At 45.4% G+C, this 7,013-nt stretch overlaps 1 protein-coding gene across 2 annotated transcripts in view; it reads right to left on the reverse strand.

The window, feature by feature from the left end:
* RAB5C (RAB5C, member RAS oncogene family) overlaps positions 1–6,910 on the reverse strand; it is a 43,480-nt gene extending 36,570 nt beyond the window's left edge. Inside the window, exon 1 of one of the 2 annotated variants that reach the window (XM_072646491.1) lies at positions 6,662–6,910. The gene's annotated coding sequence lies outside the window, so the exon portion shown is untranslated. Of the gene's footprint in view, positions 1–5,497; positions 5,574–6,661 lie in introns of those variants that run through there. The other variant, XM_072646490.1, reaches the window with a different exon arrangement.
* Between the last annotated feature and the right edge of the window lie 103 nt (positions 6,911–7,013).

Consider the following 7,013-nt stretch of genomic DNA (forward strand, 5'->3'; position numbering starts at 1 on the left):
AAACCCAACTTTCACTGAAGAAGCTAGAAACTTGGAAATGGGAGTCAAACACTGCTGAATTCACAGCAACTAAGAACAATAACTAGGGCTAGGAGGACAGCCCAGTCCTAATTCCACATCATTCAGGTTCCCTCAGGACGCTTCTAACATGTTAACACAGCACCTAAAAAGAATGCAAAGCTACAAAAAAGAACATGAGAAACTGCAAAATAACTCTCGTTATGATCCCAAGTGTTTCCAACAAGACTCAAGCTACACCTTCTCAGACAAAAGATACTAGAAGGATTTAAACTACTCAACCATTATAGATTACAACTCATGTAGCAATACCTGCCCTGGGCCAGAGACCAAAGACAGGTCACCCAAGTGACCTGAGCAAGACAAAAGTCGGCCTAGAATACCTGGATTACGATCTTTCAAGAGACCTGGAGAACAGGCCGAGCCAGGAAAGTCTTGAGTATTATACTTAATGTTTTTCAATTGTTTCATATATTTGTCTTGAGAAGCAAAGTTGCAGAATAGAGAGAGCACAGGAAGACCTGGATTTGAGTTCACCTCAGACACATACTAGCTATGTGATCCTGGGCAACTGACTTTAAAATGTTCTATGGCTCAACTTATTCATCTGAAAAATGGGGATAATAGCTTCTACCTCACAAGATTGTTACAAGGCTCAAATAAGGATTGCACATAAAGTGATTTGCAAACACTAAAGCACTATGCAAACGTTAGTTATTATTGTCTTCCCAATAAAAAACTGTGGTCTAGGAACATGTCTGGCACTTCTTTGTATCCTCCTCAGTGCCTGACTAGAGAACAGAGAACATGATAACACCAGTTGGTTAAAGAGAGAAGTGCTGGTCCACTGATAGGATGAATTGCCAATCCTCATGGAACCTAGAGTTGATTATTCAAACACTTAGATTGTCTAGGTGTTCCTGATCCTCTTCCCAACCTTGGGCTCTATAAGAATCACGGAGTGGTGAAGGAAACAAAGTGATGCACAACTTCTTACAGGTAAGGAGGTTCAATGAAGAGATGAAAATGAGCTCTAGCGCTCCAGTGAGGCTTTTGGCTACCAGGATCACAAGTGACAAGAATGGTTTTACACTGAACAGAAAGACTGGTGGTAAGTAGGCAAGGGAAAGAGAACAATCCACCAACAATAGAAATTAGGCAGCAGCAAAAAAGACTGTAGTGCTGGTGGGCACAGGGATGCACACTTATCAAACTGCTACTGTTTAAATGTATTGTCAGATTCTTATAGAGCTGTCCACTTCTCAAATAACTCACTGCTCCAAGAAGTTGTGATGACCATAAGAATTCCCCTACTTATAACAACAGCTAATAAAAGCAGCTTACATTTCTATGGTGTTTACTACATGCCAGGCACTATGATAAGTGCTCCACAATTATTATCTCATTTGATCCTCCCAACAACCCTGAGGGGTAGATGTTATTATTACCGGTCCCATTTTACAGATAAGGAAACTGAGGCAGACAGAAGTTAAATTACCCACCCAGGATCACACTGCTAGTAAGTGTCTATGGCTGAATGTGAATTCAGGTCTTCTGCCTCCTGACAGCAATCTATGCACTGTCCCACCTAGCTGCCCTTACTAATAAATAGACTTTAGGTCCAAGGACAGATGATGCTATATAATAAATGAGCATTTATTATCACTGGAGCCTATATGCCAGCACTGGGACTACAAAGACAAAAATGAAATAATCCTGCCCTCAAGAACTTACATTCCATAGGAAGCATGGCAGGGAGGGGGGAAGAGACAGGGAGGGGAAAAGCCAATGACTTAATAAAAGCATAAAGGTCTCAAACAGAAGGGGTCACTTGAAATAAGCTTTGAAGGAAAAGAGATTCTAAGCAGTGAAAGTGAGAGAGGAGTACACTCCATGCACCAGAGAAGAAAAGAGAAGCGAGAAGAAATGCTCTGTGCAAGGAATAGCAAGAAGGCAAAGGAATACCTAATGGTACCAAATTCACTACTACAATCTAGCCTCATCTTAGAAGGTTGCTCCTTCACCCTACACAAACAACTACAAAAATTTTGGCATTTAAAAATTCTACCACGTAGATGCTTAAGAAGGTTAAAAGATCTATGGTACTTGGGAACAAACAAAGCAGTACGCTGAATCATAGTGCTTTAGAAAAACAAAGAACCTTAAATAACATCTGGTCCAATCCTACCATCTACAGATGAGGGAAATTGAGGCCCCAAAAGGCTACAAACTCAGCTCAACAGTTGGTTGGTGGCAGGACTGGGACTACACGAACCCACGGATCTTTTATTTGCATTCCTAGAGCTTAGCACAGTGCCTGGCACATAGCAGACCACAAACATGGTATTGAACTGAACTGACATCTAAACACCTTCTTCTCTTTCAACTCAGTGGGAATAATGTTATATAAAAAGAACTCCATAGCTTCAATCTGTCGCCTAAGAAACTGTCATTAAATATACAATCACAAGTCTGCTGTGTTCTCTACACTCAAAGTAAAAATGGTATAGTAAAAAAAGCAATGAAATTGAGACTTGGATTCAAATCCTACCTTTGAAACCTATTACCATGGAGCCTGAGCAAGTCACTACCTTCTCTGAGACCCAGCTTCTTCCTCTACAAAAGGGCTCAACTAGACAGCCTCTAAGGTCCCTTCACAGCTCTAATCCTCCAATTCTTTCTATATAAAAGAGAACCAGAGTAGATAACCATCACATCTAACCTACCCTTGGAGTAGCTACATTTCCCCAGTCCTAGGATAGGGAGAAGAAGTCAACCTGAACAAGTCTTTTTTTTCTAAATTAACCTATTCTCCTCTAGAACAGAAACAACTCAGGCCTTCTTGCATGTGGAAGGAGGTATTATTTGCTAGTTTCAAAGACTAAAGCCTAATAATAACAATAATTATTAACATTTATATAATACCTACTATTTGCCAGGCACTGTGCTAAGTAAGTACTTTAAGATTTCTATCACATTTGATCCTCACAACAACCCTGGGAGGTAGGTTCTATTATGAAGCCTGTTTTACAGATGAAGAAACTGAGGCAAAAAGTGGTTAAATGACTTGCCCAAGGTCAAGGGCAAAGCAATATTTGTGGTTAGATTTGATTTGGGTCTTCCTGACTCCAAACCCAGCAGGAATCTGGACCTGAACCACAACTATCCTGTGTTACTGGGCTACAAGACTTAAAATACATATACTTAAAAATTTGAAATATATAGTCCAAAGCACCCAAACGATTAAAGCCTGAGAGGCACTAGATTTGTTGTTGTTGCTACTGTTGAGTTGTTTCAGTCATGTCTGACTCTTCATGACCCCACTAGGGATTTTCTTGGCAGAGATACTGGAGTGGTTTGCCATTTCCTTCTCCAGCTCATTTTACAGATGGGGAAACTGAGGCAAACAGGGTTAAGTGACTTGCCCATGTCACACAGCTAGTAAGTGTCTGAGGCTGGATTTGAATTCAGGTCTTCCTGACCTCAGCAACCTATCCCACTGCACCACCTAGCTTCCCCTAAGTACTAGATATTACCAGGGCTCAAATCAGTAGGCCCTAACAAACACCATAACCACAAGCATATGTACTGTAATGCCCTAAAAGACTTTGAATTGTAAAGGGAATCCACCACAGGATAGGGTCCATGTTTGCAGAAAATGTAGTCCAGTTTTAATTGATAAGCATATAAGAGATGAGACGGGTTTACTTTGGAGGGAAGAGCTGAAAAAAAATCTATGGTATACTCCATTTTCATACCAATAGATTCAGGATAAAAAGTAACCTACACATTTGCTACATCTCATCAATAAGCAGCAAAGTTGGGAGATCAGGGCAGAACAAAGACCTGCTCTGCCCAGACAGTCACTACCACTTTTAGGTCCCCATGAAGTAGAGTATTCTAGGGTCAGGGTGGCTCAACAATTGCTCGGGATATCAGTAGCAGGCCTAAGGCAAAAGCAAGAGAAAAGGTTCAAAAAGAATCAACAGGTGTGCAGAGTAGAATGTGACTACTAATGATCTGTATCTATGCCAACAGTCACAACCCCTGCTTGCTGAGAAGCAGAAAGGTCTGTGACACAAAAACTGACAAATCTCAAAGCATCTTTGTGGGCCTCTATTTTACTGGGGCTGCAGCAGAAATGCAAACGACAAGTGTTCTCCCCCATGCTCTTGGTTTCCCTCAGAATGAGGGACCATTAGTACCCAAACAGAAATCAACATTGTACTGCTTCTAAAAAAATGCTTACAAGTCACCTTGGGTTGGAGAAAGGTTGCTTTCTTTTCATAACCACCTCATCATCAAAAAGTGCCTAGTAAGTACCAACCTGTTCATGGCACAGCACAGAGATGAAGTGATATAGAGCCTGGTTTCTACACTCTAGGTGCCAATGATCTGAAACAGCATTGCCCTCTCCAGGACTGACAACCCAGACTATTTTGTTGGGATGCCAAAGTAAAACATACTCTGCTGAGCACATATTTCAGGTATTAAAAGCAAGCAAGAGAGTTGGGGGCAGGGGCAGGGATTGATAGGACGGGGTGCTAAGAAATAAGGTTCACAAGGTTGTCCCCACCTACTCAGTTCTGGTTGGGGATAAGAGGAGGCCAATAGGGAAAGGAGAGGACATCTCACTAAAATCCAGTAAGCTACCAAGAACAGACTAGTTGGACTAGGAAAAAAACTTCCCCCCTACTAAACCTGATTCACCAAAGCACACTGTCTTCACTGATTATCAAGCAGTGTGTACACAGGTAGGAGAGACAAAATGGGAAATATAAGCTCCAATTGTTATTTCTGTGTAGGGCTATAAACTAGTCATCAGAAACATGGTAATACATCACAGATCTAAAACAAAAATTCATTTAAAAAAGAGAAACCTATCCAATGGTAGGAGTTAGGCCTCAATAGTTAACGAAAAGTCAACAGAAACCTATGAAACAAAAAGTAACTCTAGTCTTAGAAGGTACTCCTCAAGAAAACTATGGTCACCAAAGATACTGGTTCAAGGTGAGCTAAAGAGTCTGCTGTAACATGGAATAGGTCTCCTCTTAGTCAGATGAAAATATCAAATGTAAGACATGGCCTCAAAGAACCCAGCCAAACAGTCTTTGGCCTCTACTTGGATTCAGGCTATGACCACTCTGCAGCAGCTGATTCACATCCCCAAGTCACCAATAAAAGAGACATAAACTCAATATTCCCCTTGGAAGAGCAGGTTTCTGTTTGGGTTTGGGTAAGAAGTTGTATTCACTGACATAAGTACATGTGTATAAAGTTTCATGAAGATATCAAAACTCTAAAGCTATCCACTCTGAAACCACAAGATGCCTGAACCTGTTGCTTTAGGGTGAAACCTCCAGTCCCAACACCCTTCACCCTCTGGGAGGTCCCTAACTTACTTCCCCTTCCAGGGAAAGCCAACAGACAGCTGTCCTAGGAGGAGCCATCCCTCAGAGGAAGCTTGGAAAACACTCACGTGCTCTTGGAGGAGGGGGCCAACCCAGAAGCAAAGACAGTTGAGATAGTGGACTTATCCACCCTGAAATGTAGCAAACCGCTGGGGATGAAAAGGAAGATATTCATAAAAAGGGGTTATACCGACAGGAAAAGAATATATAAATCCTTTTCATGACAGGAGGAAAAAAGTGAAGAAAGGAGACATCCCCCTCTCACCCCTACCCCTAAGACGGACCCAGGGTTCACAGTCTGGGGAAAGGACAATAAAATAGAGAAGACAGGAAGGGGAAAAGGTAGGACAGAAAAGGGAAGCAACGCAAGGGTCTAGGATCTAGAGAGAGGGAAAAAAAGAAACAGACATGATATAGCGGAATATGCTAATTCTGGCTTCAGGAAGACCTGAGTTCAAATACGACCTCAAGACTCTTACTAGCTGAGTGAACCTGGACAAGTCACTTCACTTCTGACTGCCTCAGTTTTCTAGACTGTAAAATGGGGATGATTACAGCATCTACCTCACAAGGTTGCTGTGAGGTTCAAAGAAGACAATGTCCGTAAATCGCTTGGCACAGCGCCTGGCACATAGTAGGTGTGATTAATAAATACTTCTTTCTCCGCCTCCCCCCCATGTCAGTGGCAGGGAAAAGTGGCTGAGGAGGTCTCAGTCACAGGGGAAAAAAAATCACAACTGGAGCCAGCTCTCCCGGGCCAGGACAGGTAGAAGCGCACGGTTTCCGGGGGGCGGGGAAGAAGGGGAACGCCCCCCACAGCTGGAGGAGGGGAGGGGCGCAGCAGCCGCAGCCCCGCAGGCGACACCCCCAAGATCAGGGACCGGTCACGACCTGGGCCTCAAGGCCAGGGGCGGCAGGACGGCCCTGGGTCGCCCGGGTCGCTAGGAAGGGGGAGGAAGAGGGGCTCGCCGAGGCCTGAAATGCGCAGGGCAGGACGCGCCGCGGGACGCGGGCCCCCTCGGGCTGGGAGTAGACAGAGGAGACCCCCCCCAACCCCGTCCGACTACGGGTCGGGGGAGGGGTCAGACGCCGGGACCCTGGGAGGGGCCAGTGTCCCCTCAACTGGGGTCGGGCGGAGAGGAGGGAAGAGGGATAAAGGGGGGAAGGGCGAGGCCTGGCAGGGTGGAGGCGCGGGCGGGAGCCCACGGAGGTCCCGGGACAGGCTTACTCACTGAGGCTCTGGGGCGACGGGGCTGCTGGGGCCGGCTCTGCGGACTGGCTCCGCTCCTCTTCCCCCCCGGCAGTGTCCCAGGCTCCGGCCTCCACTTCCGCCTTTCAGCCGCTCCGGATCCGGATCTTCCTACTTCGCCCCGCCCCTCTCCGGTCCCGGGTGACTGACAGGGACGAGAGACCAATAGGAAAGAGGCTCTCTCGGAACGCCCGCTGAGCCGGCAGGGGGCGATCTCGCGGCGGGAAAAGGGACTTGGGGGCGGGGTGTCCTGGGACTTGTAGTTCGTGGCATTGGGCGGAGAGAAGGAACTTGAGCTCCGGAATTGGGGTGGAGCGGGCTGCAGACTAGGCGGG

Source organism: Notamacropus eugenii, chromosome 2, assembly GCF_028372415.1.
Source record: "Notamacropus eugenii isolate mMacEug1 chromosome 2, mMacEug1.pri_v2, whole genome shotgun sequence".
In the NCBI taxonomy this organism is placed as follows: domain Eukaryota; kingdom Metazoa; phylum Chordata; class Mammalia; order Diprotodontia; family Macropodidae; genus Notamacropus; species Notamacropus eugenii.